The following is a 12,777-nucleotide window of genomic DNA, read 5'->3' on the forward strand; positions in this document are numbered from 1 at the left end:
AATTTCCTTTCTGCTTTACTTTTCTTGACTTTGTCTTCTTAGCAAACTTTTTATTGTTTCCTTTTTTCCTCTAGTCACACTTCTCCTAACCTATTCAATGTACTTTCTCTTGAAGTTTCAACATAAAACTTTTTTTTTTTTTACCATAAACTTCTATAGCTCAAAATCCTATAGATTTCCTCAACATTCCAACCCATTGTGACCTCTTCTGTCTTTAATATCCCTAATGGAGGTTTTCTGTATTACTCTCATAGTTATTTAGTCTACACTGCCCTATTCTTCTTTAATTCTTCCTGGGCATATTCCTTGTTATCTCCATTATATTGTGATTTCAATGATAGTAACAGAAGAGTCATTTTGCTGTTTCATCTCATCTTGAGACCTAATTAACCATTCATAGGGTAGGTACTCAAAAATCTTTAAAAATAAATACATTCAAATGAATTAGAATCTTAAACTTTTCCTTGATATTCTAGAAAAATAAATTTTGATTTTCATCAATCCTAATAGTTTGCTTCTTGACACACCTTGAAACTCCACAGAATACTCCTATTATTGATGATCAAAAGGAAAGGCAAAAACACATGTAAGTACATGAATTTCCAACAAAATTTATTTTAACTTATTTCTTCAGAGAGTTTGCTATTTTAAACACAAAAATAGCTTCAAATGCAGGATACTGTATTTAAACATTTTGAATCCAGTGACTCAGAAAATAGAAGGACTAATTGCTGTGAATTGTTCAAGCCTACACAGAATTTTGTTTCAATCTCATAACACAGGCTTAGTTCAAGATATGCATGTTCACAAAACAGGTAAAACATCCAAGATGGAGACAAACAGACTCTATATTTGGGTTTACAGAAAGAATTCTAGTAACAAACATAACTTTGAAGATTTTTGTACAGGTTAAACTGCATGAACATGGTATAAATAAAATGATTACCCCTTCAGTTTCTTTTACTAGAAGTTCTTTTAGCACAGTAAAGAATCAAGACTTAACAATGTTAGCTTTAATTTGCACCATTAGATTTCCTACACACAAAACTTCAGGACCCAGGAGAGCCATTGGTGAAGTATCCCACTTTAAGTTAGCACAAAATCTGAACCTATACTGTTAACAAAATAAAAATATATGAAAATCAGTGCTCTCTGCTTGATAGAAAATCTGTTCCCTGTAGTCTTTTACTTTCAACAGCTCAGTTTTGCATGCTTTCAAGACATGGAGGCTGTGAAATTGAGCAAGTGTTAACCTAAAGAAAACCAATGATCTAAAAACTCAAAATCTCCAGTTCTGATTAATGGAAACAAAGACAGACTGGATGGGAATAAAATGAACTATGTTTATAGAGCTTTCCACCTTAATGGAATAATGCAATGGTCGTCATCATTCATATTTTATATTCACTCTCACTATTAATACTGCAACATAAACTCATCTAATTTAGAAATGGACCTTATGTGGCCTAATAAACAAAATTGGTGTAATCTAAGGAAATCTAGGCCACCAAGATGAGCTAAGAGGTCTTTTCCCTGCAACACCGTGACCAATTAGAATAATGACTGCTGAAGGAAGATGAGATAGTAAAGCAGAATGACTCAGAAGAGAAAAAAGCCAGACTCAAACGACTTAACTCCAGTAGAATGTAATGGGGAAAGTATTGATTATAACTGACCATCATACTTTATAACATTTTAAATAATATAAATTTTTATACCATGGATTAGGACACTATTTGTCATTCTTATTAAATTATCTTTACTGTAAGGTGTACCTATGCCACATATATATAAATAGCATTACTGAAAACTTACATGTAAATGACATATGTGTTCTGAATCATTTTCCCATAGACTTAGTATAGGATCTCAGATATGTTTGTTTTTTGGTGTGACACAGAATGGAGAAGATGTCATAAGTCAGGATTTTAATGTGAATTTCTATGAGAATTATACCATTATCAATTTCCTGCATTATATATATAATATATATATATAATCTCCAAATGCATTTTCCACACTCACTGAAACCTAATAGTTTGATTTTCATGTGTATTTCTCAGTGATCCTATGGAAACAAAATGTTTAAGTGGTCACTGTGCTTCACACATCCTTGTTTTAAATTATGGTGATGACTATATTTTCAAATTATATTTTTAAATTGTTTGCTGTTTTAATACCTTACTTTCTTTGTTTTAGAATATTGATCATTCTCGATAGCTGCTCTTTAACTTTCATATGCGTAATCATAATATTTACAAATGATGGCAGTTTTGTTTCTTTTTAGTGCTTTTAAATTTATTTTTCATGCTTTATTGATTTAAAGGAGACTCCAGTATAATGTTGATCAGAAAACTGGAAGTCTTAGTCCTGACTTTAAAGACAATGTTTTAGTATTTTATTACGAAGTATCTTGTCTCATGTAATAACATTTGGTCATGAACTTTTTAACATAGTAAATAGGATCTCTTCTATTCCTGTTTGCTGACAGTTTGCCATGAATGGGCTCTGAGTTTATTGAACAATTTTCCTGCAAGTACTGTGAATTATGTTTTAAACCTATTATGATAAATTACACCAATAGATATTTTAACTGTCCTTGTCAGGTTATATCAACGTTATAAGCAAATGCTATATTTGCTTTACCAAAACATAAAATTGTGGAAGAGTTTTCATATTTCTTCTTTTTTAGAACAGTATGAATAAAATAGAGATTATCTAACCCTTGAGTGGTTAAAGTATCCTGTAAATAGATTAAGGATTCATGTCACATTATTTGGGTGATTTTTGTTGTTGTTGTTATTGTTTTTGCTGTTGTTTCTCCCAAGGAACTTTTTCCAAGTATTTTATATTTGCAAAATCATTGGCAAAAATGCTATTGTATAATTGTGGCCTAATTCTCATTACAACTTCTCCATATTGCATAACCTGCCAGAGATTTGTCTATTAGTTTTTCTAAAAAAATAACTTTAGACATTGTTTGCCCTCCCTACTCCTTCTTTATTTTCTATTTAAAATTTTTTTGTTCATATCCTTACATTTTCCCTTCCTCTACTTTCTTTAAATGACTTCATTATTGCTTTTTTATCTGTATAAGTTGAAAGCTATGATTTCAGTATTTCTTTTCTTTTTTTTTTTTGAGATAACTACTATGACCACTTTAATGTTCTTTTTTTCTAATATGTACATTTAAGGCTTTGCTTTCTAAGAGTGATTGCAACTAAATCCTACACAATTTAATTTATAATGTTTGCATTATCATTCAGGTCTAAATATTTTCTAATTTCCATCACCGTTTCTACTTGAAATTGCATGAGTGCAAGTAGGGTTGGGGGGGCAGCAGGACAGAGAGGGAGGGAAAGAGAGAACCCCAAACAGGCTCCACACCCAGTATGGAGCCTGACATGGGACTAGATATTACCACCCGGAATCATTACCTGACCTGAAATCAAGAACCCCAAAACCTTGGATTCTTTGACCCTTCATGGGACTCTTCTTTTCTACTATCCCCCATTCCTTGGCCTCCTTCTTCTGAGACTTCTATCCTCCATTACACCAAGAAAACTGGACAATCTGTGTATTTAGTGTACATAAATGCCCCAGAACTTTATCCTAATTTCTATTTGGCTTTCTTAACCTCGGGACAGAGTGACTTTGTACCCTTTTGGCTTAATTTTTCTGCCGATGTGGCTATTAAGAATCCATTTTTTAAGGGCTGTTGCTACTTTCATTTCTATTCATCCTCTCCTTCATGAATAAAAGGACCAGTAATTGCTTCCAAAAAAAAAAAAAAAAAAAGGTTGCTTAACCGACTGAACCACCTAGGCACCCTTCATGAGTTCTTTAAATCCAGGGGTTATTTATAAATTTTTTATTTCCAAATATTTGGTGGCTTTTTCTCCTATATTCTCCTAATTTTTAATTTTATTGCATTGTAGGCATGTGTGTGATCTGTATGCTTTATTTTATGCCTAAATATGTTGTCGTTTGTTAGTAGTTTCTTATATGTTTGAAAACAATATACTTTAATTCTTGGGTACAGGTTTCTATATATGTCAAACTTGTAACTTTTTTTATAGATCTTATATATATAATTAATGTATAAATAAAATGAATATTACACATAGTCATTTATATATATGTATATACATATATATATAATTTGTACATATACACATAGTTTGTATATAGTAGATCTTAAAATCGTCTAAGAAGTATGTTAAATAAACCATGATAATTATAGATTTGATTTTTATTTTTTGTAAATCAGTCCAATTTTGCTCCATATATTTGGGGGCAACACTGTTAAGTACATACTGATCAACTGCTCCCTTAATTAATTGGCTGTAACCTCTTCTTTCCTTAAGAATGCTTTTGACTTTAAAGTCTCTTTTGTTTGATATTATTATAGTGACATCAGCTTTCTTTGTTTAGTATTTACCTCAAATATAATTTTCCATTCTTTTACACTCTCGTTTTTGCATCTTATGTTTTAAGTAGGTCTCTTATAAATAAAACACAGGCAGATGGATTATTTCTTAATCTACTCTAAGAATTCTTGCCGTTTAACTTGCAAATGTAGTCAATTCACTTTGGATTTATTTCTACCATTCTTTCAACTTTTAAGGCTTTTAAAAACTTTTTAAACTTTTTTTAACTCGTATTTTGAGATCATCATAGATTGATGTGAAGTTATAAGATATACCTTTCACTCGTTTTTCCCAATGGTAATATCAGAATAGCTATAGTAAAATACCTCAACCGGGAAATTGACAGTGATCCTGTCAACTCACCTTATTCAGTTTTCACCAGTTTTACATCTGCGTGTGTGTGTGTGTGTGTGTGTGTGTGTGTTCAGGTGTAAGAAGTCCTATCCCATATATGGATGGTGGAACTACAACACAGTCAAATAGAGAACAATTCCAGCATAAAAATTCCTCTTACTACCTTCACCCATCTCTTTCTCTCCCCCTACCCTCCCAATTTCTGGAAACCATTAATCTGTTCTCCATTTCTATCATTTTGTCATATCAAGAACATTGTATAAGTGGAATCATACAGTGTATATGATTTTGAGATTGTCTTTTCACTCAGCATACCTCTTATCCCTAAGAACCAAATGGTTGTTGTGTATATTGATATTTCTTCCTTTTCTTCCAGTGGCACGGAGACAGTAACATTCTCATTCAGAAGGAGAGAAAACAATTCTTCCCTTCTATTCTTTATTGAAGCCAGTTCCAATTTGGCTTCCCCACAGTGTCTCTACCAATCTACTTTCAAGATCATCAATGACCTCTATATTGCTAAATACAATGGTGATTTCTCAGTTTTAGCTTACCTGACCTACAAGCATCATTAGAGATAATTTTCCTTCTTGAAACACTTCCCTCATTTGGTCACCAGAACATTACACTCTCTTACCCCCTTACTTATTTCACTAACTGGCCCTTTCTCAGTTTCTGTACTTGTTTCCAGTGGTTGCTATAAAAATTATTACGAACTTAGTAGTCTAAAGCAATACAGATTTATTATCCTATAGTTCTGGAGATCAAAAGCCCAACATGGGCTCCCTTGCTAATATCAAGAAGTAAAACCTTCTGGGGGCTCCAGGGAAGAACTGGCCTCCTTGCCTTTTCCAGCCTCTGGAGGTGTTTGCATTCCTTGGCTTGCATTCCTTGGCCTCTTTCTTTTTTTTTTTTTTTTTTTTTAAATTTTTATTTATTTACTTATGATAGTCAGAGAGAGAGAGAGAGAGAGAGGCAGAGACACAGGCAGAGGGAGAAGCAGGCTCCATGCATCGGGAGCCTGATATGGGATTCGATCCCGGGTCTCCAGGATCACGCCCTGGGCCAAAGGCAGGCGCCAAACCGCTGCGCCACCCAGGGATCCCCCCTTGGCCTCTTTCAAAAATCATATCCCTCTGACCTCTGCTTCTGTCATCACATCTCCTTCTCTGATTGTGACCTTCCTACTTCCCTTTCATAAAGATTTTTGTGATCACTTCAGACTGATCAGGATAATCCAGGAAAGATCTCCCCATCCCAACAGCCTTAATTTCAATCTGCAAAATCTCTTTTGTCATGTAAGGTATTATATTCACTGGTTTTGGGAATTTAGGATGTGAGCATAAATGGGGGCAGGCATTAATCTACTGCCACATTCTCCTTGATGATTCTTCCACATTTCTATAAGCTAAACACTGGCCCACTCCAAGAGCTCCAGTCTCAGATCTCAGTTTCTTCTGTATCTGTACACTTCTTAAGTTAGTTGATACAGTGGCCCATAGAACTCACATATATCATGGTTTATACTCCAACTATAAACTCCTGATGTTCAAATGTGCATATCCAGTCTGGACTTCTCTACTAAATACCAGCTGCATGTTTGACAATCTCCACTAACACTTTCGATGGGCATATCAAATTCAGCATTCCCCAAAAGGACGTTTTCATTTATCTTATATCCAAAAGCTTATTCTGAGAACGTTTCTCATTTTATTGATTTAAAATTCCAAGTTTGCTTACTCAAGACAAAACCCACAATCCTTCTTTGAAGTCCATCTTTTTCACGACTTATGTCTAATACACCAGAAAATCTAGTCAGTTCTACCTTCAAGGCATATTCTGAAACAAATCGCATTTCTTCATCCCCCTACCAGACTAGTCAAAGCCATCACGATCTCTTGACTGGACATTATAGTATCCTCATCCATCTCCCTGTTTGCATCCTTTCTTTTTATGGTTTATTCTTAACTCAGTGACCTGAATGGAAGCATAAGTCAAGTCACTATACCTCTAGTGACTTCTCCACCCCCAGAAACAAAAGGCAAGAAAATTTACAGAACTTACAGTGTCCTATATCATCTGCTCTCCCTTTCCTGCAACTTCTCTTCTGTTACCTCTGTGACCTTTTTTCTATCACTTTCTCCTTGGCTCCGTCTGTTCCTGTCACACTAAACTCCTTTTCTGTCCTCAAATACAACAGGCATGCTCTCCCTATACAGATTTGTACTTTCTTTCTTCCTTTCCTGGTGTTCTCTGCCCCAGATGTTCCCCTCGGCACATTCCCTTCCTTTCTCTGGGTCTTGGTTTAAATTTGATCTCAGTAAGGCCTTCTCTGACCCCCTAATAAAAAGTTATGAGGTCCATCCCTGCCCTAACACTTCCACTTTTATTTGCCACCCCAGCACTCATTCTCATGTGATATATTCAGAAATCTTTCATCTGCACAGTTCATTTTCAAGATCCTGCACCCTATTTTCTATTTTTTCTCTTAAAGACAGCCCTCAAATTATTTAAGCTCCTGGCGCTGTAAAACTTGGATCTGTTTTACTTGTTTATTGTGTGTCTCCCTCCATAGGAATATAAGCTCAATGAGAACAGCAGTTCTTGTCATTTTGGATTACTGCTGCACTTATAGCACACAGGAGAACCTGGCATAGTATGTGATAAATATGTGTTGAATCAACTAATAAAATCAGCAGAAAACAAAAATAAAAAGGCCAATGGATATGACCCTATAAAAGAAATAACTTTTATGTATTTTTAAAAAGTACAATAAACAGAATTAAATGTTAATCAGCAATATAGGAAAATATTTGTCACAATTCTAATAGACAAAGTTGAATGCCTTTAACAGGCCAAACAAAAACCCATGTAAATGAACAAGGCAAATTCTAATTATTCTACAGGAAACTATGTAACCAGTATTTGCCAGCTTTAATAAAATGATGCCTTTGTGCTCTTGTAATAAAGATTCATCTAAACTAGATGGGAGAAACCAACAGCTGATAACTAAATTATTTTGTTCAGCACTTACTCTTTATTAATATTCTTATGTTGGCTCTATTCCAGGGCATCTGGAACAGACTGATGAGACACTATGGACCACTCTCAAAAAATAGAGGCAGTCACAAAGCTTGGGACTTTGCATTTTTCAAGGAGTACACAAGTACATTTTTTTTCTATTCTTAATACAATAGTAATTGTAGGAGTATTTATTAATGTTGAATAAGAAAATGATTGGTTATGAATCACAAGTTACAAGACTAAGGGGCTGCTTTTGTACTGCTGTTTTTAATTATAAGCAGCATTTATATACTTTTTCTAATATAGCCCTAATTTCAGGAGAATTGGTGGTAGGCTTGTTTATTTATAGCATATGTTATCTTTTTAAGATGTTATTTATTTGAATTAGAGCCAAAGAGAGAGAGAGAGAGAGAAAGCATGAGTTGTGGGGAGGGGCAGAGGGAGAAGGAGAAGCAGGCTCCCCACTGAGCAGGGAGCCTGATGCCAGGCTCAAATCTCAGGACCCTGGGATCATGACCTGAGCTGAAGGCAGACACTTAAGTGACTGAGCTACCCAGGCATCCCTATAGCATATGTTCTTTAAACAATTACCTAGAATGGTTAAACATTTTTAAATAGGTTGTGTATGCTATTTCAGAACTTTCAGCTTTTTTTCTTTTTTTAAAAATAACATTGATGATTATAAAAATAATTTCTGTTAATTCATTGTAAAATGAATGACAATATAGAGGAATGTAAAGAAGAAACTTTTTCCTATTCTCATCATATAAAGTTTCTATTTTTTAATATTTAACTTACCGTAAATTTTAAACTTTATTTTAACAAAGCTAGGATCTTAAATATTATTTTGCTTTTTGATTTTGTAATTCAATTCTATATTGTAAGCATTCTCATATTGTGTGTTTCTGAAAAATACAAAAACTCAATGGTTTTAATTTGATAAATGCATTGTATTTAATTTATACTATAAAACTGGTCATATATCCCTATTTTCATATAGACTTAAATGGAAAAAGGTTTAACACAATAGTTCCTAAGTAATCAGAATCTAAGTTTTCATTTGTATAAAATCAGAGCTAATGACCATTTTCATTAAATTGCTTTACCTGCAATACAAGGAGTCAGACAAGCTGCATAACATTCATCAGCCTGTTGCTCTCTTTGGTAATCCTGGTTCAGATTTAGAACCTATTTATCAGAGGTTGTAAACTAATGAGCTTCCCAAAGTCAGTGAGATATTGTGGCTCAACTAATTGGCATCCTTTGATGATGGAATCATACATATCCAGCCCTAGCCTTGGATGGTCCCTCTGAATGAGCAAGACTATTTATGACTTTTCTAACATCTGGAAGATAGTAACAAGCCAGTTGCCTTTCCAATAACTTCTAAATCTTAAAAAAAAAACTTTTTCTAAAAAATATTTTATTTACTCATGAGAAACACAGAAAGAAAATAGAGACCTAGGCAGAGGGAGAAGCAGGCTCCCCACAGGGAGCTCTAAGTGGGACTAGATCCCAGAACTCCAGGATCACACCCTGAGCTGAAGGCAGACGCTCAACCACTGAGCCACCAAGGCATCCCTAAAATAATGTTTTTAGTAAGTAGCTAATATTACAGAAAGGCCAAATTGACATATTCAGAAACCGAGACCATAAGTAATATAATGCCAATGCTTTCCAGAAAAGTCTGGAATTTCTACTACCTAGGACAGCAAAGCGATTATAATAGACTATGTTTTTAAAATTCTCTCCTTGTTCCCAAAGATGTTGCCTTCTGTTTACCAGGGTCTGCTCCCTAGTTGACATAAACATTTAAAAAACATATTCATTTGTAAACATCAACTAGTCTAAGGGAAATGTCACATTCTAACCTTTCAGTAGCTACAAAGACTAATTCAAAGAATGAGAATAGGGTCACCTGGGTGGCTTGGTCAGTTAAGTGTTCAACTCTTGATCTCAGCTTAGGTCATGATCTCAGGGTCATGAGACTGAGCTCATATCAGACTCCATGCTTTGCTTAAGATTCTCTCTCTCCTTCTGCTCCTCCCCACTCGAGTGCATGCACTCTCTCTAAAAAAAAAAAAAAAAAAAAAAAGGTCCTACACTATTAGTGTTCCTAACTTAGATGTTCATCATTTTGTCCAATCTAATTAAAAAGGGCACTGTACCATTTTTAAAATGAAAGGTTGTTTTAGATTTCCCATATAGCTTATTCCAGCAGAGAAATCACCTTAAAGTTTTTTGGCCTTTTTCCCCTCATATTCCCTTGTGAACTCATTATTTTTAGAATAGTCACAGACTGTATAGATTTGTCCCAAGTATATGATGAAGTTATATTTTTAAACAATCTGAATCAATGGAAATGTTTAGATACTAAATTATGAGGGATTAGAATTCTCAGAAAGGTCTATATCGAAATTCTGAATAAAACATTAAGCATTTATTCACATACAAACTGTGTTAGCCAAGGTACAATGAAATTGCTCAGAAAATTGCTTTTTATAAATATCTACTTTAATGCACTTGTCTTTAAAGAGCAAAATCACTCACCAAATTTTCCAACTAATGTCTCACCTTTGATATTTTGAATATTAGGGATCTGAAAGAATGAGTTTCTATGTGAAGTAGACTCGATAAAGGCCAACCCTGGCAGTTTTATAACTGAAATTTATACCATTCATCTTTTAAAAAATGCAGTTTATCATCTATCATAGTCGATGGATGAAATTAGTCAATGTCCAAGCAACAGTCAGTATATATGTGTGCGTGCAGAATATACATTTATGTATATACGTATAAATATATACATCCACATATATCCTGAATGGAATGTAGATGTTGCTTTAGAAGACAGAAATTAAAGTTTAATAAACGTATCCTATATGGCAGTGTAGTGGAGGCCTGACAACTCTTCCCTGTGCTGTCTGCCCCAAGAGGCTAATCTGTGTGAGTGGCCCCAACAGATTCCTGTGCCCTCGGGCTCCCTGTTGTTTCCCTCAACGGGAGGGAAGGCATGGAAGGTGTACATTTCCTGGTTCCTTCCCCATGAGGTTGCTATGGGCTGGCCACGCCCCTGATCAGAAGGTTATCTTTACTCTGAAGGCATCCAGAGCCATCCAATTTTCTTATACTGGGCTCTGGGAAACCCTCCCTCCTCTCATCCTTAACAGTCTACAGATGCAGCTAGTCCAGGTCTATGCATGATCTCTTACACTTCTATAACTTACCCATATTTTTGTGGCTGGCCACTTTTTATAGAAACCTTTCGTAAGTTATCATTTGTGTGAGCCATGTAATTTCTATTGAGGTCCTACTATGTCTCCTTTTCCAGAATTACTCCTCTCCTTGGAAATATTCCCATGCCCATATTAGTGCATGAACTCATCTACTGCCACAGTTGACTGGGTATGGAAAAAAACTCCAGTACTACGATGAGCAAAGAAGAATCCCTTCCTAGAACTTTGGAAATGAAACTAAGAAATTACAACTTTAATTAATCAAATTAATACTTTGATCAAAATAAACATTAACCCCAAGTTTTTGGTGGGCACACACTCTCAGACCCTAGGGAATGGGAAGAAAGCCAATGTGTAGATGAGAGGTGCAGGATCTTTAGTTTTCAAATCCCTGATTCTAGATGTTCATGAGGCCAAACTTCATTCTCCCCCATGGTTTCTGGGATGTGCCAAAGTGTTCTCACAATTGCCTCCCTTTGACTTCACACCCAGTTTAAGATGGACTTCTGCTACTTGGAACAAAAGATCCCACATATAGCCGGCACTGTGCTTAATGTTTTCACATTAAATTCTCATTTGTAGCTCTTGACTCTGCAAAAGCCCTTCAGGGAACACATCAGTATTTTCCTTTACAAGACAAAAACAAAAGCTCAAAAGGTTAAGTAATATATTCAAGGTCACACAACTTGTAAATGACAGAGCTGAGACTTGCACCCAAAATTACAAACCTAGTTACATTAAAATACACTCTTACACCAAAATTTTATTGGTTTTGGGGAGGTAAAAGCATGTATTTCCACCACGTTTAACCAGAAGTTAACTTTCTAATATGCAAACCTATCATGCTACTTTTTCTGCGGAAGAATATTCCAGTGGCTATTACTACTGCTCCAACATAGCTTAGAAAGACTGGCATGATCCAGCCCCTGCCTGCCTCTCCTGCTCTGTCTCATGCATCTTCATCCAGCCGACTCTTTACTCTAGCCAGCCTGAAAGTGTTTCAGTTCTTTAAAAGCACCATGAGCTCTCTCAGTGTCACTCCCTCATGCATACATTTCTTTCTTTCCACGAGTAATTTTCTCTGGTCTCATCTTAGCCATCTTTTCCCAAAGGAATGAGTTGTTCCTCTGACACCTTACCAGGTCTGGGTCAGGTACCATGCCTAAGTGCTCTTGTATTGCCCTGAGCTTCCTGTGTCAGATCCCTAATTCAACAAAACGTATCTGAGGCTCCTATGGGCCATGTCACATCTTCCTATTGTATCGACTGTACTGAGCCCAGGGTCTGATATGGAACAGATATTCAATGATTATTTATTAAGTGAGTGAATGAATTTGCTGTGTTACTCTTTGAATGTATTACCCTCTCATTAAAAAAAAAATGTATAACTGTTTTTCAATCAAATTCTAAAATCTAAAATATCTCTAGTGCTAAGACTACATAATCAATACATGATCTTTACTGTGTTTACTCTCTGTTCCCCACCCATGTTTTATTCAAACCACCCAGAATTTTAATTGGTATTAATATTTTTATATGTCTTTATATTTTAAGAAATCCTTTAACAAGAGAATTACTATCACACCAAATACTATTTAATCTAGCTATTGAACTTTATAAGTTTTACAAGTTTTATCATTGCTGCTTTTTTCCTTCTATCTTCTTCTTTCCCTTTGTCTCTGTTTGATTGATCCATTGATTTTGGCCTATAAAACAAATTTTTCCAAAACTCA

The 12,777-nt window shown here is 35.0% G+C and overlaps 1 long non-coding RNA gene across 1 annotated transcript; it reads left to right on the top strand.

Moving 5' to 3' along the window:
- The first annotated feature begins 209 nt into the window (after window positions 1–209).
- On the top strand, window positions 210–12,554 carry LOC140624113 (uncharacterized). Its single transcript, XR_012023636.1, has 4 exons — window positions 210–401; window positions 511–586; window positions 7,854–7,950; window positions 11,140–12,554. It is a non-coding gene; the product is annotated as an uncharacterized lncRNA (long non-coding RNA).
- The last annotated feature ends 223 nt before the right edge of the window (window positions 12,555–12,777 follow it).

The sequence above is a fragment of the Canis lupus genome, chromosome 34 (genome assembly GCF_048164855.1).
Source record: "Canis lupus baileyi chromosome 34, mCanLup2.hap1, whole genome shotgun sequence".
NCBI lineage: Eukaryota > Metazoa > Chordata > Mammalia > Carnivora > Canidae > Canis > Canis lupus.